The sequence below is a fragment of the Zootoca vivipara genome, chromosome 1 (assembly GCF_963506605.1).
Source record: "Zootoca vivipara chromosome 1, rZooViv1.1, whole genome shotgun sequence".
Taxonomy (NCBI): Eukaryota; Metazoa; Chordata; class Lepidosauria; order Squamata; family Lacertidae; genus Zootoca; species Zootoca vivipara.
Genome location: NC_083276.1, coordinates 50,055,771 through 50,077,746, shown reverse-complemented (window position 1 = coordinate 50,077,746; position 21,976 = coordinate 50,055,771). Strand labels below are relative to the sequence as shown.

The 21,976-nt window shown below is 43.6% G+C and overlaps 1 protein-coding gene across 6 annotated transcripts in view; it reads left to right on the top strand.

The window, feature by feature from the left end:
• Positions 1 to 21,976, top strand: part of DGKZ (diacylglycerol kinase zeta) — a 142,893-nt gene that overhangs the window by 44,699 nt on the left and 76,218 nt on the right. The gene's annotated exons all lie outside the window — the stretch shown is intronic.

The window sequence follows — 21,976 nt, the reverse complement described above, 5'->3', positions numbered from 1 at the left end:
ACAGCTCTTACTGTCAGGAAGTTCTTCCTAATGTTTAGGTGGAATCTTTTTTCTTGTAGTTTGAATCCATTGCTCCGTGTCTGCTTCTCTGGAGCAGCAGAAAACAACCTCTCTCCTTCCTCTATATGACATCCTTTTATATATTTGAACATGGCTATCATATCACCCCTTAACCTTCTCTTCTCCAGGCTAAACATACCCAGCTCCCTAAGCCGTTCCTCATAAGGCATCGTTTCCAGGCCTTTGACCATTTTGGCTGCCCTCTTCTGGACACGTTCCAGCTTGTCAGTATCCTCCTTGAACTGTGGTGCCCAGAACTGGACACAGTACTCCAGGTGAGGTCTGACCAGAGCGGAATACAGTGGTACTATTACTTCCCTTGATCTAGACACTATACTCCTATTGATGCAGCCCAGAATTGCATTGGCTTTTTAGCTGCTGCATCACACTGTTAACTCATGTCAAGTTTGTGGTCTACCAGGACTCCTAGATCCTTTTCACATGTACTGTTCTCAAGCCAGGTGTCTCCCATCCCGTATTTGTGCCTTTCAATTTTTTTGCCCAAGTGTAGTACTTTACATTTCTCCTTGTTAAAATTCATCTTGTTTGCTTTGGCCCAGTTGTCTAATCTGTTAAGGTCATTTTGAAGTGTGATCCTGTCCTCTGGGGTATTAGCCACCCCTCCCAATTTGGTGTCATCTGCAAACTTGATCAGGATGCCCTCAAGCCCATCATCCAAGTCATTGATAAAGCCTGTTGCATGCTGCAACTTCCCACCCCAAGGCTAACTTCAGAGAAGCACACCCTCCAGCCAGGGTGGTCTGCCATTGCTCTTTCATCTCATTGGAGTCCCTTTTGTTAGAAAGAGTGTTAAAACCATTCTAGTTTACACATGACTCTCAGGCAGGATGTGAGCTGGAGGGTGGAAGCAACAAGTTTCTGTTTGCAATATGGTGACAGCTGTCGTTCAGCATGTCTGTCTGACTTTTTCTAGAATACCACCCCTACAGTAATAGTATATGGTGACTCTATAAGCTCCTATGAGGGAGGAGGGTCTACACAGAAAAGTTGGGAAAGGGAGAATGTGTGTTATCACCTTGTGCCAGTATGGAGGATAATTGCTTTCTTTAAAAACTGTATGAAGTAGGGAGAGGCAATATCCTTCATTTCCCAGGTGATCCTTGGTGGTGACCATTAGCCAAAAGGAATCCATGTGTTTGTGAATTTTCTTCCATATATTCTGAACAGATGTAGTGGGATGTTGGCCTCTTGGTTGGAAACTTACCCTGCTTTGCCACATGAATCATCCAGTCCTTGGTTTAAATAAGATGTGTCCATGTTTTTAAAAAAAGCCAAACTACATAATTCACCCCCTTAAAATCCAGAGATGAGCCTCAGAATTATGAGGCATGAAAGTGTTATAGAAGTTTTGCCAACTTCTGGTAACAAGCTTTTCAAATGCAGCCTGCTCCTTTTCATAATTCCACAACTCTTCTCATGAACTTAATCCTTCTTCTTTTCAACAAGAAGCTGTAATAATTAAAATTAAGTTTTAGTTGGCTAACCAAGGAGGTCTAGTTTTAATTGGAGCTTTGAATTTAGGGCCCACTTGTTCATTTTTCAGTTCTGATGTGTTACTATAATAGGAAATGAAAAGGAAGGAAAGGTCACCTTTGATTTTTCTTTTTTAAAACAGTGACTGATAGCTTTATTAAATTGCAAGTTATGCCATACTTCCTTCAGGATCTCAAATTCCCTATATTCAAATGTACTCAGCTAAAAGGCAGCAGACTAATTAAATTCCTTAATTGGTTGACTGTCCTAATTCCCCCCCCCCAATCTATCTCTGGAGCAGAGTGTGATGAAATTGGTGCAGGTCCATATGGGTTTCCTTCAGCACTTGCATGCACTTTCCCCATTTTAGCAGTGTCTGCTTTTACCAGGACCACTGTGTTGGGAAGATGATGAGCAATGGTGGCATAAACAAGGCACCCAGAGGCTTTATTGATGTGCTAAGTGTAGCAGCTAGCTATACATACTTGCCTGATTTGACATATAGGGGGAAACTTAGGTATGCTGTTTCATTTACTGGAGGGAGGGGGATAGAGGAGCTTGGGTGTGAAAGCCATAAAAGGAGAGCACATCTGAGGTAGTTTACACATGGTTTACGTTTGCATTTTGGAATGGCTGCTGACATGAGGATTGGTGAGTTGGTGAGTATTAGACGGTAGCCGTTCCCAGCTGTAAGCTTTTCCACTAGCAATCACTCAGGTCACAGACCATTTGGGTTAAATATTAGGTATGTAGGATGGTTATGGATTTTGTAGACCCATACGAAGGAGTGGGCTGGTACTAGAACCAGCAGGCTATAGCGCTAATAGGCTAGTGGTAAGTTTTACCACTTTTGCCTTGAGGACTTTTCAGGGACATTTTAATTTGTAAGGTTGGGGTGGGCAGACGGGGCTCATGAGGCAGGTTTGGAGGAGCATTCCAAGTGACATTTTTGAGCAATTCAAGACTTGAATTACATGAAGAGAATTTAGACATGAATACATTCCAAGGGCAGAACATATCCATGCACTGTCTGCCTTTCCCCCCTGTCTGCACATGTCTCCAATTCCACCTCCCACATACTGACCATCCCTAGATTTTCTAACCTGTTTACCTTTCTGAGCTCCACTTTTGCTGAGCACCAATGTGTAAACTCATTGGGTTTTAAGTGTTTACTTGCAAGGGGCTGCTCTACTCACTCAACCTCTAAGCACAGGCGACACTGCCAGTTCATGCAATGGCAAGTTCAGGAAGTGCAGACAACTGGGGGACCACCTTTGCATATACAGTATACAGGTTTGGTCAGGGACCAATCTTGCTTCAGGCAAGTTGTCAGAAGAGACAGCTGGGCCAGATATGAGATTGCGCCAGGACAATTTTGTGGTAGGTCTTAGTTCTTCTTTGGTCATTCCCTTCTTTGTCAAAGAGCTGCTGTCTGAAATTCTGGAAAGGTGCTGCCAGTCTATGTAGACAGTATTGAAATAGATCAGGGTTTCCCAAATTTGGGTCTGCAGCTGTTTTTGGACTACAATTCCCATCATCCCTGACCACATGTCCAGCTAGCTAGGGATGATGGGAGTTGTAGTCCCTTGGGTAACCCTGAGCTAGATGGACCAAAACGCTAGGTCAGGTTAAGGCAGATTATTGTGTGCCTATCAGTTATTATTATTACTATTACCAAAGTAAGGTATTTACGTAAATCCTGTCTAGGTAGATTTTTTTTCCTGGAGCCACAGCTGTGTACTACCAGGAAGTCATACAAAGCTATCTCTGCCAGAAACTGTATGTCTTGGGACTTGGCTAGGTTCTTGTCTTACCTCACACAATAGATTTGCTGCCTCACCTGAAATGCAAATTCATATTTGCTCTAGGGTGATTCCCAACATCCCTAGGAATTTCCACTTGCCTCTCCCTTTGCTGAATTCCACACAAATCTAAATGTCTGTGCTTTAGTTTTGTCCCCCCTTGGGCTATGGTGGTAGTTGGAAGAAGTGTTTGCTTTCTATGAAAAGCAACTGTGTGTTTTGGAATGTCAGAAGGAAGTTACTGACACCTCCCTCCTCCCCCACCCTACAAAAGTGGTCTATTAACAGCATGACAGGTCTGAAAGCACATGAAGCCACTACTTTGACCATATTGAAACCACTTGTGCACACCTTTGGTTCTCTGATGGAAGAAATATGGGATATAAATAGGAACATTAACCAATAATTGGTTAGGAGATAGCTAGACTCTGTGGCAGAAGGAGACAGGTGTCTTTTTTTAGCAGCAGCGCTTGCTGTAGATTTTGAAGGGAGCAGCTTAACCCATCATAGTCTCACTAAAATGAGAGAAGCTGCACTTTCTGAAATTCTGTGCAACTGTTTTAAAGTATAATGGCCTACTCCCATACTGAATCTGGCAACTCTTAGACCACATAGGTGGGTGGGGGAGACATAGCTTTGCAAATACATTTTTTCCTATCCGTGGCATGCCTGCTTCCATAGTCCCTCTTGCCAAGCTTGTTACTCTTTCCACTGATAGAGCAGGGGCCCAGCCAGAACAGTTATGGCACCAGCAGCCCCTTTTAAGGGCGGGGGCACTGAGTCAGTTGCCCGTGTGTCGCATGTTGAAGGGGAGCTACGTCAACATTGGCATTGCTACCGACCCGTCCCTTGCTGAATTCCACTAACTTGAGCTCCATAAATCCAATGGGGGAAATTGCAAAGCAGACTTCACAACAACCAGAGAAAGTGATGGTTACAACCACAGACAACTCTCACTGTTGCAGCCCAGCCCAGCCATAGTCAGATCTTTGAGGGTGCCCCCCTCACTGTCAGTTTCTGGTTGGCCAACACACTTGGAAAAGAGGAGAGGGAACAGTTCTAATTGGACACTACCAGGAGAGGAAAGAGGGAGACCAATTATAACTGCTCTCCTCTGATAGCATCCAGTTGTGAAAGAGAGAGAGTGTGTTCACTGGTGCTTCCAAGATATAGGAAATAATTATAGTGCATGGAAACCCCTTTCCTGACAAATCGTACAGAAGTTGTCAGTGTTTGATAAGGGTGGTGATGCCAGAAAATATGCAACATGGCTTCTTGTGTGAGTGCCTGGAGGCAGTTGGAGGATGGAGGGTGGCTAACAGATTGATATTAATGATACACCCCAATTCCAAATAAAGTTTTATTGGACCTTATGTTGTTTCTTGAAGCTTGAATATTGTAGCATTCTGCAGTAGTGTTCTTAAATTTCCAGTTCTGATAACTTTCTGCCGCTCTGTGTAGGCTTCTAAATGTCCTGGAATGTGACTCTAAGCAACAAAGCATGTTCGCATGCATGGAAAATGCATGGGTGTGATGTAGCAGGTATGAATTACAAGCTGTGTTGTATCAGTGCACATTGTGTGCATGAATTACAGTGGACCCCAGCAGAGATTCTTGGGCCACGCCAAAAGAAAGCCGAGACATCATTGCAAGTAAATCGAATAAAATTTTGTCCTTGAATTTTATAAACATACAACCTTAGCATGCTGCTTCTGATGCGAAAACTAAATGCTTTCAGAAAAAAATTATATGGGTTTTTTTTTTAAGCCGCTTGGGGTCTTAAAAAACAACAACAACAAACTGGGTTAGCGTTGTATGCTCATTGCACAACTCCTGTAGAAAACAAACAAAACAAGTTGGATGCTGCTGCAACAGTAAAGTCACCCACAGCCATGAATGTGCCCACTGGCAGGAATGAGCAATATAACCTGGTGGCAGCTGCTCTTGGTGCTCTTTTTCTCCTGGTCTTAATATGGAAACAGAAAAGGATGAAAGCACTGGTAGCCTAAGTACGATTGCATCCTTTCTTCTGATGGGAGAGAGGAATTGAGAGTGGCCTTAGCATGCTGCTAGAAAGGACTACACTGGAGTAGTGGAGTGTTGTGGCTGCTGAGTCTTCACTCAGAACTTAACTGCATTCAGGATGGAGTCCCATATCTGGTCACTTGGAGGCCAAATCAGTGAGTGCCAAATTGCAGTGAATTACCACTTAAAGCCTACACCTTAGAGTAGCACAGTGTCCTTAGCCTTCAGGGCTTTTCTGATGAGAAGGAAAAAACTACTTCCATATAGCATTTGATGATACACAAACATTTCCCCTTCCTGCCATTATTGAAGATCAGTTTTGCTTGTTATTGCTGTTTCACAGCATAAGTGTTGTGGGCTCTGTTTTCACCAGGTAAGCTCCATCAACCCACACAGTTGTGTGATTGAATATGAGCTCTGCATCCCTCAGGCATGCCTGCTGAAAGCTAGGCTTGGTTGATGTGGTTTAAGAGAACTTTCCATTGGCTTTGGTGCACAGGAATTTGTGCGGTTTTTTTTAAACCCCCCCCCCCACTTCAGTCAGTCAATGTTGCCTGACAGTTCTTTAGAATACCTTGTTCTTTTGCTTTTCAATCAAGGTGGGATGCTTTGTAGCAGGGATGGGGAACCTACAACCCTCTGGGTGTGTCTGGAGTACAACTCCTAGCATCCCTGACTATTGGCCATGCTGGCCTGGGGTGATGCGGGAGTTTGAGTCCAACATCTGGAAAGCCACAAGGTTCCTTATCCCTGCTCTACAGTGGAAGTAAATCCATGCTTGTGTGCTGTCATCTCAAGAGACAAAAACTTCCTAACCCCGAAAATGTGCTTGCCAGGATATTCTCTGGCATCTTGTCTTTTTTTGGCCTGGATTAGATCTCTGGGCATAGCCCAACACATGCAATTATCTGCAAATTAGGGAGATGGGTTAATTTCTCTGTCCTAGCATGCATAGGGTTGAGACTTGCTCAAAATAATTTCGCAAACTGGGGTGATTAGGATAACACAAGCTGTTTTACTGACATATTAAGGACACTCTCTTGTTGGAGAGATTGGTTCATCGTTTAAGCCCCACAGCTATCCTGGCATGTGCTATATAAATGACATTTCTAATGTCTGTTCAGAATCTTGCTGCTGTTTAATTGGCATGTATTTGCAGGGCAAGCATGGCACTTCATCACTTGCTTCAGCCCTCTCTCCAAGTGCTGTGGGCAAAAAGGATTTCTGTGATGGGTCATATCAACAAGGGCCTATTAGCTGGGATGGAGCATTGGTGAAAAGTACCATAACTGAGGGAGAGCCTGTTTTCAGCTTTCATTCATTACCCTGTCTTCAATTACTGACACCAGAAACCCTCTGTTCTGATAAGAAGTGATGGGGGAAACAATGGGGAGGTAGCTTGTTCTGATATTCCAGTGCTGTGATATCACCACAAATGTGGCACCCACAACACTCTGTCCTGGGAAAACAGTTGCTCATAATCTGAGTGTGATGTGGGTGTGAGGTTGTGGAAGAGGAAGCGGCAACTTCCTCTGAACCCAGAGCTGCTGTAGGTTGGGCTCCTGCATTTTGACAACAGGCCTATTTCTGTACCTTGTAATTGTCTTAAGGGAAGTGTAGAAAATTGGCTGCAGTGCTGATTGAGGGAAGTGCACGGTACATGCATCCGGGGTTGTAGCTTGGTAATTCTTCTAATTGGGCTGATGAGTGGCAGGTGGTGAGCACTAATTGCCTTTTGAGTTTTGTACTTGGAGGTATGCTTGGGGTGGGGGTTTCCGGAGAAAGGTAGCAACAGGGGAATTGAGATGGGGGACAGTGCGCTATTTTCATTTTCTTCTCAATTCTAGACCTGGCAGTGAAGATGACACCCAGCAGTAATGGGGCAGATGCTGGGAACACTCTAAAATTCCTAACAGGAGATGGATAGGAGGAAAAAGTCTGCATCTAGGGTTGCCAGACTCAATAGAGGACAGGACTTCTGTGCCTTTAATTGCCCTGCTCTCTTTTGAGTCTGGAAACCTTAAAGAGAAACCAGCAGACCCTTTGTTTAAATCACTTTGTAGTGATCATGTAGGGGGTGATTTTCAGCAGGAAACAAGTGTGATCTGGATTGGAGACCCAGGCACGTTAGTACAATTTTTAGCACATCCACCTTAACATCACATGTAGTTTTGCACTAATTGTGTTGTTCCTGATTGGTCAAATGAAATTGAAGCTGAATGCAAGAGTCTGCAACAGTGGAAGAAGGAGGAAATCCCAGCAGTGCCTGTGTGTTTTAAAATTTGTTTGCATGTATGGGGAGGGGTGTGTGCGCAGTGCTGTATTATTGCCAACCTGCAAGTCTTAACCAGGCGTGTCTCAAACCTGCAAGGAAACCTGTGAGTGCTTCCTTTAGACGGCTTTTTAATTCTTAGTTTCTTGTGGAGAGAGGGGAGCAGTTCTTCATGTGCAGAGCTGTTTGCCAGTTTTGTTCTTTCTGCCCTACTGAATTTGAGGCCTGACCTGCTCCATGTCAAGAGGCTTTCCAGTAGGGTCATGTTTTCATATATCATACAGTGCGTGCGGATTTGATCTTGCTTGTACTTTGAGTGATGTCTGAGAAGAAACACATCCCAGAAGGGAACATAGCTTAGCTTACTGTCTGAACTGGTGCCCAGGCCACACCCTTGTACTTTCATGTCCTGATGTTGAGCCGTGTTGAGAGAGGGCAAACCACAATGGGCCCCAAGCTACCTGTGCCTTGACACTTGCATGACACCTGGTTGGCATGGCTAGTGAATCATATGGACTTGATTCCCAGCAGTAACCTCTTGGGGGGTGCACTGGTTTTCTACTTGTGGCACATGGTAGACTGGGTGGGCAATACTGCCTTTTTAGGCAAACAGCTGAACTAAATGGCCCTTGAATCATAGACCGGATAACTGTGTTGTTAGAGGCAAAGTGTGAGTGGGGATGTACCCTGTGCTTTTTTTAAAAAGCAACACTTAATATTGCAAATTTGCTTAATAAGGCAAAAACATTCTTGTTTGCATAGGCTTATGGTTTTTAAAGGGGATGGCTGTTAGATATATCGGTGGGCTTTGTTGTGCTCATCCTTTAAGTGGTCTAGGTAGTGTATATGTGCATGTGTGTGTGTGTGTGTGTGTGTATGGATGAGTATTTTTGTTTTTCTTTACTGCTTATTTTAATGTGTTATTTTTATTTTGTATATCAATTTGAGATAACTGAGTGCAAAAATGTGAATAATAATAATAATAATAATATGCACAATTCATCCAATTGCTTGCTTTGCATAACTTGTCCTGGACCTATGGAGAATGAGGGAGAATATGCAGGGTGTTAAAGCCCCACACATGGAACGCTGGAAAAGCTGCATAGACCACTGCTTCTTGGTGTCTTCCAAGTTCCTGCTTTGTTGATAGAACCTTTGATCTTGTCTTCGCAGGGGGGGAAAAGGCTAGGAACTTTCTTTGAAGAAAAACAACCAATAAATTGAGAAGGATTACCTCATTTGTAATGTTGTGATGGTGGTTAAATGTTGCCAGGAGCATTTAAGGTGGTGGAGATGGGAGAGAGATGGTTGGTTGGAAAGAAGGAAGGTGGTGGTGGGGAATGTGGAATGGGCTTTTTTGTGGAGGGGAAAAAGCGGATTTCTGGGTTCAGCACTGATATTAAAAACGGATTCTTGGACCGAGCCTTGGTACAATTTAGTCCTGAGTAGGGGTGACGAATAGAGAACTTGCTGGGATGGGCACTTTTATGGAGGAGGATGCTGCTCTTTGATTATAAAGAGCTTACAAATTATGCTGGCAAAGGATATGGAAGTACTGCTTAATTTCTAATAACAGAAGTATTGAGGCTTAGACCTGCGTTACTGACATGCCATATGGTCTGCGGTTTAGATCCTTAAATTTTGAGTGGGTGGTGGGAGTAGAGGGGGTCATTGGATTAGCTGCAGTTCTTCAGTAATGAGAAAAGTGCATTCTGTACAGGGGGTAGACAAAGTGGTACCCTCCAGCTCCCATCAGTCCCAGCCAGCAGGGTCGGTGGTTGGGGATGGGTTGTAGTACAGCATCTTCTGGAGGCCATTGTGTTGGCTTCCCTGCTCTACGTGTTTGTTTTTTGGTACACAAGAGATTTGTGTGTGAATGCAAGTACCTTGCTTCCTGATGAACAGGAACTTAAGGGGAGCATGTGGCTTTAACAGAAGAGAGACCTAAATAGAAAGGTGATAACTAGTTGGGTGGGGCTAAAGGAAAATAACCCACAAAATCTAGGTGTAGAGTGCTGTTGGCATTAGTGGAGTGGCATGGACAAACAAGGGAAATTTTGAAGGCTGTGGGTTATAGAACCCAAAGAGGAGACCAGGAACTGATTGTCTGTCTGTCTCTCTGTCTGTCTCTCTGTCTCTCTGTCTCTCTCTCTGTGTGTGTGTGTGTGAGTGTGTGTGTGTGTGTGAGAGAGAGTATTGCATATTGGTTGGAACATATCATCAAAAAATTCAAAGTGTGCATGTGTGTGAGAGAGAACAAGAGAGGGAAAGCAGGAATTCTCAGTCTGCTGAAAACTGTACCCAACACTGTGCATGGGTAGAATTATGGAACACAAGGAACCCTCAGAATGCCCTGTTGTGGAAGGTTGAGCAGTAGGGGTGACATAGAAGGGAGGAGTGTTATGTGTGGGTTTTCTTTTTGCTTCTGTTCATGAGACACAATGAGACGGTTTCTCATCTAGATACGGTGAGCCTTCTATATTTAGCCTTCAGCTCTACTCTTTTTGGAGCTCCGGTTTCTCTTTGTGCTCCCAGGTGACTCCCTGAGCTGACACAAGTCAAACCCACGCTCTCCACTCTGGTAATGAAGTGGAGTCCTTCCCCTCCTGAAGGTTGTTGCATTGAGTGTGATAGATCAACCATGGATAAAGGGCACTTGTATGATTCATCAGCTCCTGATCGCCTCTAAAATATGAAATGATTCTGGGCTGTTTATATGACCTTGTCGCCTGGGGTGCAATTGTGTGACGTTATGTAAACTTGTGACAACAGTATGTGGTAGCTCGCCGGTGAGTTGAAAGCTTTTAAGGAACCAAATAAGGCTTTGAAGATGGGATAAAATCACTTTTGCAGTTGTCTATAATTCCATTGATGGATTTTGTATGGTAATGTGGTGTAATTTATTCCTTAGTGCAAGATGGCCCTCTACGATTTGTGCTTTGAAAATAATAATAATAATAATAATAATAATAATAATGTGGTTATTGTAGTTGTATAATTTTTGTGCGTGGTGAGGAAGATTCATGGGATTGCCATTAAGCAGGGAGCTGCTGGACTAAAGCTCCCACTTTGGCCAAGGATCATACTGGCTGGGGCTAATGGGCATTGGAGTAAAACACCAATCCATCCATCCATTCATCATTTTATTTTTATGCTGCCTTTCCAAAGTTAAGACCATGCTCAAGTCTGCTTACAACATATAAAAATTACGTAACTACAAACATAACAAAAGTAGTCATAAACAATAAACAAAACAGCCAAATTGAACAATTTCCACATAAATCATAATACAAAATAAAGATACAAAATTTTGTAACAGCAACAACTGCCAACAAAAACCCCTAAACAATACCTCAGCTTCCAACATCTGGAGGGCACCATGTTGATGGACTCTGCTGTAGCATCACTGGTTTTCTGTGGCTGCAGAAAACCAACTCTTTAGCTTTCAAAGTGGTGGGCTGCTGCACAGCTTGTTTAGCATGCTTTTCCAGGTTCAGAGTTTCATGAGATCTCAACAGAGGGCTGGATTTTGGGAACTTGTATGTCTGTGGAACATACGACAAGATGGATGCCAAATGGCGAATGGGCCATTGGAGAGTGCCTGTCTGCCATTCATCCATCTGTGCTCACCATTTTGCTGCACGCTTAGTGAATATGAAAAATGCACAATTATCCCCATCTTCACATGCATGCATATATCTTGTGTTTATTTCCAGAGGGCAAAAATGATAAAAATAACAATCCTATATAGGCCTTTTGGAAGAACTGGGAAAAAAATCCCTTCCAGTAGCACCTTAGAGACCAACTAAATTTGTCATTGGTATGAGCTTTCGTGTGCATGCACACTTCATCAGATGCACATGAAAGCTCATACAAATGACAAACTTAGTTGGTCTCTAAGGTACTACTGGAAGGAATTTTTTAAATTTTGTTTCAACTACGGCAGACCAACACGGCTACCTACCTGTAACTAGAAAAAATTTCTCAGAGAATTATTTTGGGGCTAATGATGATAGTAAGGCAGGTTGGTAGAACAAAAGCCACACAGCAAGTCTTAGTTTTTTGCCCTATAAAGGAAAAGATATGGCATGCTGATAATATGGGACAGCATAAGCTGTATTGAATATAGCACTGTAGCAGACGTGTGGGCTGTGTTGTAATGTTAATTGTCCTTCTTTCACACTTTGTTGGATTAAAAATATCTGCTAAGTAAAAGTATCGGTTACAAGTTGCTATTAAATGCAGAGTTTCCAGCGCAGAATTCAGTTTGCCTTTTACAAAAGGACTGTCACAACTGCTATCTGTTGTGTGTGAGAGGCTTGTCCTTTTGCTTCCTGCAATATCCTCAGGCTGGTTGAAGACTTAGTCTTATTTCCTGTGTTTTAAGACAAGAACCTATCATCAGGCTCATGTGCTTTGGAAAATATTAAATGCAGGAAAATCTGCGCCTGACCATCCTGGGCAGAATTTTACTTAAGCAGCCTACTGCCCCTGTCTTTCCCGTCCTGGATACATTTAGTGGAATGCTCTGATTTGGTTTGGTTAAAATGACTTTACATGCTGTACAGGTGCTCTCACAGTGCAGGCACCCTAGAAAGCTCTAGTACAAGGGTCAGCAACCTTTTTCAGCCGTGGGCCGGTCCACCGTCCCTCAGACCATGTGGTGGGCTGGACTATATTTTGAGGGGGGAAATGAATGAATTCCTATGCCCCACAGATAACCCAGATATGCATTTTAAATAAAAGCACACATTCTACTCATGTAAAAACACTAGGCAGGCCCCACAAATAACCCAGAGATGCATTTTAAATAAAAGGGCACATTTTACACACTGATTCCCGGACCATCCGCAGGCTGGATTGAGAAGGCGATTGGGCCACATCTGGCTCCCGGGCCTTAGGTTGCCTATCCCTGCTCTAATACCGTATATGTTCCTCTTAGGAGTGTTGTGCATCCAAACTGAGTCTTTGCAAGTTTTTCCTCTTTTTTTGTAGCTGAACACTTACTGCAAACCCTCACTTCTGCCACTACCAAAGTCTTCGTTAGAACTGTCAGACTCCTTTCTCACTTTCTTGCAAAGAACGATACAGAAAGGGTTTCTGCCTGAATCATGTTTTCATTACATACCGTAATTTGGGCAGTCTTTTCTCCTTAGTTTATGACTGTACCCATAATTGCTTGTTATATTTCAATCTTTCTGTATTGTTCCTTTCGTTTGAGGCATTTGTTGCTTACACTACCATGATTGCCTCTTAAGAAACTCAGAGCAGCCGCCCTACATGGTATGCAAGGTGATCTTCCTGGTCCAAGAGGCTTAGGTTCATATAGTGAATGGCATCAGCTATCTTTTAGTTCGTTATCTGCTTCCATTTTCAGAGAGCCTGCCTTTGTTTTGCACATGTCCTTGTGTTGATGTATCTGCTACAGTTTGTAGGCGGCAGCAGAAATCACATTTCTTGTCCCAAAGGACTTACCAGATGAACGTTTTCCAAACACCAGAGGAGGCTGATTTCTATTGTTCAGGCAGCAATACTTTCAACCCCCTAACCATTGCTAAAGGAACTGTGTGTGTGTGTGTGTGTTTGGAATCAATCAGGCATTCCAGCTCTAACCCTGCCTCCCTCTACATGTGCTTACATTCACACCTGCTCTTTCTTGCTCCCGCAAGCATTTTGAAATGCTTTCTGGATGCCCTGCAGACCATCTCCTGCCATTGCTAATGGTCACTGCTGAGCTCTTAATGCACTTCTTCATAAGCTATTCCTGGCAGTGCCAGCTAATGGCAAGCTTTAGTCATGATACAAATATGGTCACAAACCTGGACGTGGGTGTATTCCAATAAATGCTGTTCTGAGGCCCTCTCCAGGGGTTGGAGAGAACTATCTAGACAGCCACTTCTTTTTTCCTTTTCTTTTCAGTGGTTTCGCAATGGCAGTCTTCAAAGGTTCAGATCCAGGAGCAGGCTTGTGCTAGGAGTGTACGATGGGTAGGCACTTGAACGGAAGTGGACTTCCAATCCATCTGACCTGTAGTATCTGTGCTTTATTTTTGTTATGTTATGTTATGTTTATTTTTAGTTACTCGGTTTGTATACAACCCTTTATCAAAAGATCTCAGGGCAGTGCACAACATTAAAAATACATTACAAAAAATTAATTATTAAAAAATAATAAAACCATAGTAAAAAGCATAGTGATAGACAGCCTAATAGCTAAATAATCTTAATAGTAACAGTCATCTCCTCCACACTTTCACAAGCTATAGGTTATTTAAAGGCCATAGGTCTGGGTTAAAGAGGAATGGTTTTGCCTGGCATCTAAAGACATGCATTCCACAATCGGGGAGCCACCACATAAAATGATCTTTTTTGTTGTCACCCTCTGAACCTCTCTGGGATGGAGGACATAGAGAAGGGCCTCAGGTAACGAGTGCAGTGTCTGGGGGTGGTTTGTATGGGGAGAGGCAGTCCTTAAAGTTTTAAGGTCTTGAGCTGTGTAAGGCTTTATAGGTCAACACCAGCACTTTGAATTGGGCCCAGAAACTAATCTGCAGCTTGTGCCAGGATTGGTGTCATATTCTCGAACCGTCTTGTTCTAGTGAACAATCTGGCCATTGCATTTTGAACCAGCTGAAGTTTCCAAACCATCTTCAGAGGCAGCCCCATGTATAACACATTGCTGTAAATCCAACCTATTTGCCCTCCTCTGAGTTCTGATTTTTCACTAGGAACTGTCCAACTACTTTTGAGCGTCACATTACAGTCATGTGGACTAGAAATTTTTTTAAAAAGAAAAGCTGAGATTCTCTGTATGGCAGATTCAAAACTTTAATGTATGAATCTCCCAGGTGCACACTATACAGCTTGCACACACTCCATACAATTGAATCATATTTGGAGAAGACACATTTCTCCACTTCAGCTTAACTACATTGCAGAAGAGTTGCAGGCAGAAGCCCCTGCATCAGTATGTGGCTAAAAAAAGAGTTACGGTCAGGCAAATTTTGATTCATATCTTTCATGGTTGTACATATTCAGCCCCAGTACTCACCATGATGAGCAACTGAGTAGGAAAGATGGGGAGGATGAGGCGATTCATGGTAAGATTTTTTTTAAGAAAACAAATCTGTGTAGGCAGAAGATCTGTGCAGCTCAGGGGAAAGTTTTGTGCGTGGGGGAAATGACACGGGCCACTCAAATTACATACCAGGCAGAGGATGTGATTCTGTAATGGTAACTCATGGAGTTGATCACAAGATGCAACACAGATGCAAGCCAACGTGGAATGAAACCAGTCCACCGGTATTGCCGATGTGGTCTTCTGTGTTGGCTGAAGATGCTGGCTTCTCCAATCCAAGACCTCCTGTCTTTTGTAAGCCCCAAGACTTACTACTGTTGCTCTGGAAACACAGGTGGAACTTGGAGCTGCAGCTGTGCAAATGGCCCATTCCCTGCCCTCCAAGCACATACACAAAAAAAAGTTGTTGCCACAAACAACCAAGTTTGTTCAGCTGCTGTGACAACTTATGAAAAAAAAAAGAGGGGAACTTCAAAGGATGCCGTTTTGTCAGAGAAGTTCCCCAGAAAATCTGCTGCACCTGATGAGGTTTTTAGTCTAACATAAAGATCTTCATTAGAGGCAATAATTCCACATTTCCTACATGGGGAGGTCTCTCTCTCTCTTTTGGAGTGTACACCCTCAAGAAAAAAAACTTTGCAGGAGGTATGAAGTTAATGTTGCCGCTGTTACACCACTACTCTAATAAACATTTTCACAGCACCTTTTGAGGTTTGCCTCTACGCCTTCCCTTCCCCGCCCCCGCTGATTTTGATATCTAGTGCTAACTTCTTTATTTTTGTGACCACACAACTGTAGCCCAGATATGCATTTACTTCGCAGGGCCCTGGCACTACCAAAGGCCTCCCTCTCCTTCTCTAGCTGATGTTGTCAACATTTCATCCTATCTGGACCTAGGAAGCCCACTACCTAGAGTGTACTCAAGAGCCAGCTCCAAGGTGGTTTGAGGCCCTTATCTTGAAGGAAGAGTGGGTGGGGGAGATCCCGGTATCTAGCAACTGATCTTTTCGTGTAGGCTGCCAAGTGCTGTGAAGCTTACAGATCACCCGCCCCCTTTGCCCACAGCACGGGAGAGGGAGGGGAGTATGTGTCAAGCCATTCGCTTGCCTGCTTCATGTGAAAGTTCTTTCTCAATCGGATTATTTGAATCGCATCTTCTCCCGCCACCAGTGGCTTCTGCCTTGAGCTGCCCTGATTCTGCACTAAGCTTCTTAGCCGCCGACCGTGTGGGGTCGCCACCCAAAAGCATAGTTTGCCCCATAGTCTGGGGAAGTATACTTGGCTTTCAGGTTCGCCTTTGGGATACTGCTGGTAGACAGGTTTAAAAGCGGCCATTGTCCCACTCTCACAAACCTTTGGGTATGTATTGAATCGGGATCTCACAGCAAAACAGAATACATTTAGCAGGGCTTATTTGGAAAGAAAGCAGTACATGGTACCTCGGGTTAAGAACTTAATTCGTTCTGGAGGTCCGTTCTTAACCCGAAACTGTTCTTAACCTAAGGTACCCCTTTAGCTAATGGGGCCTCCTGCCGCCGCCGCACAATTTCTGTTCTCATCCTGAAGCAAAGTTCTTAACACAAGGTACTATTTCTGGGTTAGCAGTGTCTGTAACCCGAGATACCACTGTAGTCAAAGCACATCAAGTGCAGAATGCATAAAAACAAGTATTCCCAGCTAATTACAGTGGTACCTTGGGTTGCGGACCCTATCCACTCCGGGGTGCTGTTTGCACCCCGAAAAGTCTGCAACCCGAGCAGAGCTTTCGCACATGTGCAAAAGCGCAATAGAGCGCTTCTGTGCATGTGCGCGCGGCGGAACCCAGAAGTAAACACTTCCGTGTCTGCCGCGTTCGCAACACGAAAAAACGCAACCTGCAGCAGACGCAATACGAGGTATGACTGTACTGATCATCACATATAGTATGGCAGGATGGAGCTCTTTAATTTATGGAACTAAATCAGGCATCCCCAAACTGCGGCCCTCCAGATGTTTTGGCCTACAACTCCCATGATCCCTAGCCAACAGGACCAGTGGTCAGGGGTGATGGGAATTGTAGTCCAAAACATCTGGAGGGCCAAAGTTTGGGGATGCCTGAACTAAATTGTCAAAATACTGTACCAACTAGAGGGTATGGCTAATGCAGTAACACCCCTTCGAAGTAGTCACTGTTGGCTGTGTCATTTGCTCTTCCCCCAAAACTTAATCTCAGAGGATGTTAACCAGCCCTCTTTTCCTTCTGTCGCCATAAGCATGCATTGTAAGAGAAGTTCCAATATTCAGGCAGGGAGTTGCTAAATGTGATCTGATTAAAGGCTACACAAATGCTGGGGGGGGGGTACTCAGCCACTTAAAGGTTTATTTTTAAATTTTTATTTCTAAACCTATGGTACAGGTGTTAGGCATAGAATTATAGAATTGTAGAGTTGGGAGGGGCCCTGAGGATCATCTACTACAGGCATCCCCAAACTTCGGCCCTCCAGATGTTTTGGACTACAATTCCCATCTTCCCTGACCACTACAATGGGAGTTGTAGGCCAAAACATCTGGAGGGCCGCAGTTTGGGGATGCCTGATCTACTACAACCTCCTGCAATGCAGAAATATGCACCTGTCTCATATGGGGATCAAATCTGCAACTTTGGCCTTATCAGCACCATGCTCTAGCCAACTAAGCTATCCGGATATAATTAGTAGATGTCACGGGTAATGTCTAATATGTGTGTTTTGTGTGAACCCCATCTTATTTCTCATGGGTGGGATGGTTAACCATATTTTCAGTTAGATTACTGAAGTTTTGAGTGGTGGAAAAATGTTTTGATCTGAAAACAGAATGATCTTGATAGAAGATCCCTAGATAGCACCCCTGGAAAAAGACAGCTGCATATTGCTGTGTCTGTGTGTATATTTGTAGGCGGAGTTATTGAAGATAATGCTGGATCAGGTCAATGATGGCCCATCTAGTCCAGCATCCTGTTCTCTCAGGGGCCTACCAGCAGCTTGCGGGAAGTCTGCAAGCAGGACATGAGCACAACAGCACTCTCCCCTCTGATAGTTTCCAGCAATTGGTATTCAGGATACTGCTCCTTCCGTGGAACATGTGCACATGGAGCAAATGCACAGCTATGCCAAGATCAGTTTCTGGAGGTGGCCTTATACCCTGAGAGGGCTACTTTGAGATGCAGACTGAAAGAAGCTGCACAGGCCGAGCTCTCACACTACAGAGCTTTAGTGAGTGGTTTCACTGTAGAGAAGGGAAGTGGAAGACTTGAATAGATCCTGGCTGGGATAAGAGTAGCATCTAACAGTGGCTGTGCGGTTTGGCTCATGGTCACCAGTGACACAGGGCCAAAACATGCACACAGTTTGTCTCTCTAAAGCAACCTTCTTGCTTTAGGGAGTCCTTTTTTCCTATGAAGGACAGTTTGACCCTCAGGAAATGTATTTTTTTGGGGGGGGGCTGCTGTCAGTGGTGGTCATTGTTGTTTAGTCGTTTAGTCGTGTCCGACTCTTCGTGACCCCATGGTGGTCATAGCCAGAGCCAAAAGTGGGTGAAGTTTTTATCATTTCAGGATTGCATAGCAACTTGCTTCCTGCTGGCCACATGAAACTAGTCTGAGGACCGCTGGTTCTCGACCCTGCTCTAAAAAGAGACTTACTTAAATGAAACAAAGCACCTGGTGTGTTTTGATAAGGGGATGTTTTGACCTCTCACCTGCTCTGGTAGCAGGCCCATAAATCACCTACAGGAATAATGTGGCCAGCTTGCTATGATTTGCACTCTCTAGTCTAGCTTGGATTCACACGTGCTGGATCTTGGCAGGTGTCACTGCTCACTAGTCTTCGTTGCTCAGTTTCAGCTATCCAGTGTCTCCATCATGCCAGAAATTCTTGTGATTATTGAGGCCACTGCTCCTTTACCTTGCCTTACAGGAGCACATGAAACTTGTCGCAAGCTTTGGAGTTGATTGTTCACCTCAACTTTAATTTCTGTGGCCATTCCCTTGTTTGCTTCCCCTTCCAGCTCTTTGCTCTGCATTCTTCCTTTTAGAACAATGATGTGCAGGAAAAATTTCCAGTACTAATTTTTTCCATGGAAAATTTTCCATTTCACAATGAAGGGATGACATTTGAAAATAGAACATTAAGCAATCTTGGCAACTTCAGAGTGTTTACCTTCGTTTGCAAGTTAAGTTAACACGCTAATTTAGATCACTATGTAGGGCATCAGAATTCCCCCCCAATGCAAATTGCACAATGCAAATTATCCTATTTGCTTTGGAAAATTTTCCAGGTAAAAATTTTCTGGAAAGCCCACATCAATTTTTTAGAATATAATTAACACTGGGGTGCTTCTTCCTTAAAAGATTTTCACTTTTTGGGGGGTCTAATGTCACTGTTCCAACTTTTCACACAGGAAGTGACACCCGCACTGGCCATCAGGATTCTGGACCCACAATCTGTCTGGCTTTGTCCTCCAGTAGGGTTGTGCAGTTATCTATGAGAATTGGTCCAGGCAGCCGGCTTTGAGGTGGCTTCTTACAGAGCTAAAATGCAGATGATAAGCAAGTCTAGGGTTGAGGCCTGGAAGTCTCTGAATTTGGAGGGTCAGTCAGACAGGAACTAGAACTTTTTCATCTTTTCCCCCCTGGGGTCCATTATTTATTGGGTAAGTTGGAAGAACTAAGAGTGTTGCATTCTTTATCTTGTTAATTTATTTTATCAGATTTCTCACTTGCCCTTTGCTATAATGTTCCAGAGTGGGTTGCAACAGTGAAATACAGTATACAGTTATAAAACAGGTAGAACAGTGACAACCAGAAATCAAGAAAAGGATAAAACAATTAAAAACACTTCCATGTATGAAACAACTTTAAAAAGTCACATATTAAAAAAAACATTAAAAATAGTTTGAATACAGATGCAGACAGGAATATAGTTGTTAGAGGCTAAGGTTGCTTAGGTCACCACAGGGAATAAGTGGATATTGGGTCTGTGGTTTATGTCTTGATGAATCTGGGTGCTGGTTGATTACATAAAGCCACAAAACCCAACCCCACAGAGTTTTTAAAGGGAAGAGCGCTTGCCCACAGGGAAACCAAGAGCTAAATTTTCAAAGGTCTCATTGTCAGGTGAAAAAGGAGCTCCTCTTTATCATCTTCTAGATCAAAATTACTCAGAGGGGCTGGTGTGTTGAAGGTTCTGCTCCCTCCTCGCCTTCTCCAGAACTGTGCTCTGTGCACCTTTCCTGAGAGTTTTGAATGTCATTTGTTTATGATGGGAAGCAGGCGGAGAATTTAAATGGGACCTCTTTTTAAATCTATTTTCGCTTTCTAAAATAGCTAATTAGCTCCTGTTGCTACACAGAAGGAATTGCCTTGATAATGTATCCATATTAAACAAGTCTGCTTGTTGTCTTACCACCCTTGTCCACATATGGAACTTTGGGTATTTATTAATTAAAATCTCTCTCTCTCTCTCTCTCTCTCTCTCTCTCCTCTCTCCTCTCTCCTCTCTCCTCTCTCAAGTCCTGATTAAACAAAGCTTCAGGGTCAGTTTAGTGCAGTGTATGCCTGGAGCCTTTCTGCAATGTATTTAAATTACAAATCAATATCTGTGTCTAGCTGCCAAGGTGAGTCGCTGCCGATGAGCGCCAGGAGACAGGCTGGTGTAGTGATCAGGAGAGGGGAGGGTGATGCAGCTTCCCCTGTTAGATCTGCCACCTGATTCCCCTCACTGAGCTTTGCTCTGAAGTATCTGGGTCACACACACTAGGAGATGTTTGGAAAGTGTTGACAAAGCCACCGGATGATGCCACTTGCCTCTGGCTAGTTAGGGAGGTGACTCCACCTGGTGGCGAGAAGCACGTCTTGCATTTTTTTTGACCAGCTCACCATTGCCATGTGCCAGGATAAATAGTGGCGAAACACCATGGGGCATCCAGTTTGCTCAAGCGCCGTACGTTAAACAGCTCTGTTGATGATAAAAGATTGGGAGCTGTAATCATCGGTTGTAGCAATAACTATGGAAAAAAAACCCTTCTTATTTTGGTATTTGTGTGCACACTTTGTAGCGAGTGCTGTTACAGGAGAGGAATTCCCTTCTGTTTGTGAGAAGGGGCAGTGAACAATGCATCTTTTAAGCTGGTACCTGCCCCCCCCATTGTTTTCACCTTTCTAAAAAGAAAAAAGAAAGGCATCACTATCACTACCTACACCCTAGAACCCCCCTGCTCATTGATAATAGGCAAGAACCTTTGATGTATTGTTTTCGGTGCCTGTTTTGGCAAGCCTACCGAGTCATGAATTCTAACATGTAATTATTATGTCTCTCTATATTTTTAAACTGCTGTGCTTTTACATAAATTTGTCTTTTGAATTTTTTTTAGGTCAACTTGTTTTTAATACATACCTGATTTCATCGGCATTTTAATTTTATGGTGTTTTTTTTAAGGTAAATAGATTACATGTTTTGATGGCTAAATGGTTTTTGATGGTCAAGCAGTACAGTATATAAATCCTGCAAAGTATGGGTAGATATTTAAATAATAATAAAAACCTGCTACCTGATTTTATCAGGGATACCTTTTTAATCAATCAGAAGATCTTAATAAATTTTAAGGCATCTTTGCCCCTAGTGATCCTTCTTGACCATGCAGGTGGGTGGAACTCAAGGAGGGCACAGAGCAGGACCAGTGAAGAGGGTAGCCTGGGTAAGGGTGCGTGGCCTGGGAATGTCCCATGGTCTGGATAGAGAGGCCTAGAGAGACCGCATTTGGCCCACAAACCTAAGGTTCCCTTCCCCTGCGGTTGACCAATTGCAGAAAACTTCCATATAGAACGTGTATATTTATGGCCCTCAAACCTCATTATGCCAATAATTAAGTTAGGCACAAGAATCAATTACTTTTCCAGTCTGGTATGTACTGATTTTTGCTTGGTGGATTTCGATCCCAGCCTTGTTCTGAATTAAGTAACCTATGTTTCGGCAAGCGAGGATCATCATCATTATTTCTTTGTCGGATAGTTTTGGATCATTAATAGTCCATTGCATCTCTACAGAGGTGCTGTGATTTATGCAACTACATAAAGGTAAAGGGGCCCCTAACCATTAGGTCCAGTCGCGGAGGACTCTGGGGTTGTGGTGCTCATCTCGCTTTACTTTCTGGGTCATGTGACCAGCATGACTAAGCTGCTTCTGGCGAACCAGAGCAGCGCACGGAAACACCATTTACCTTCCCGCCGGAG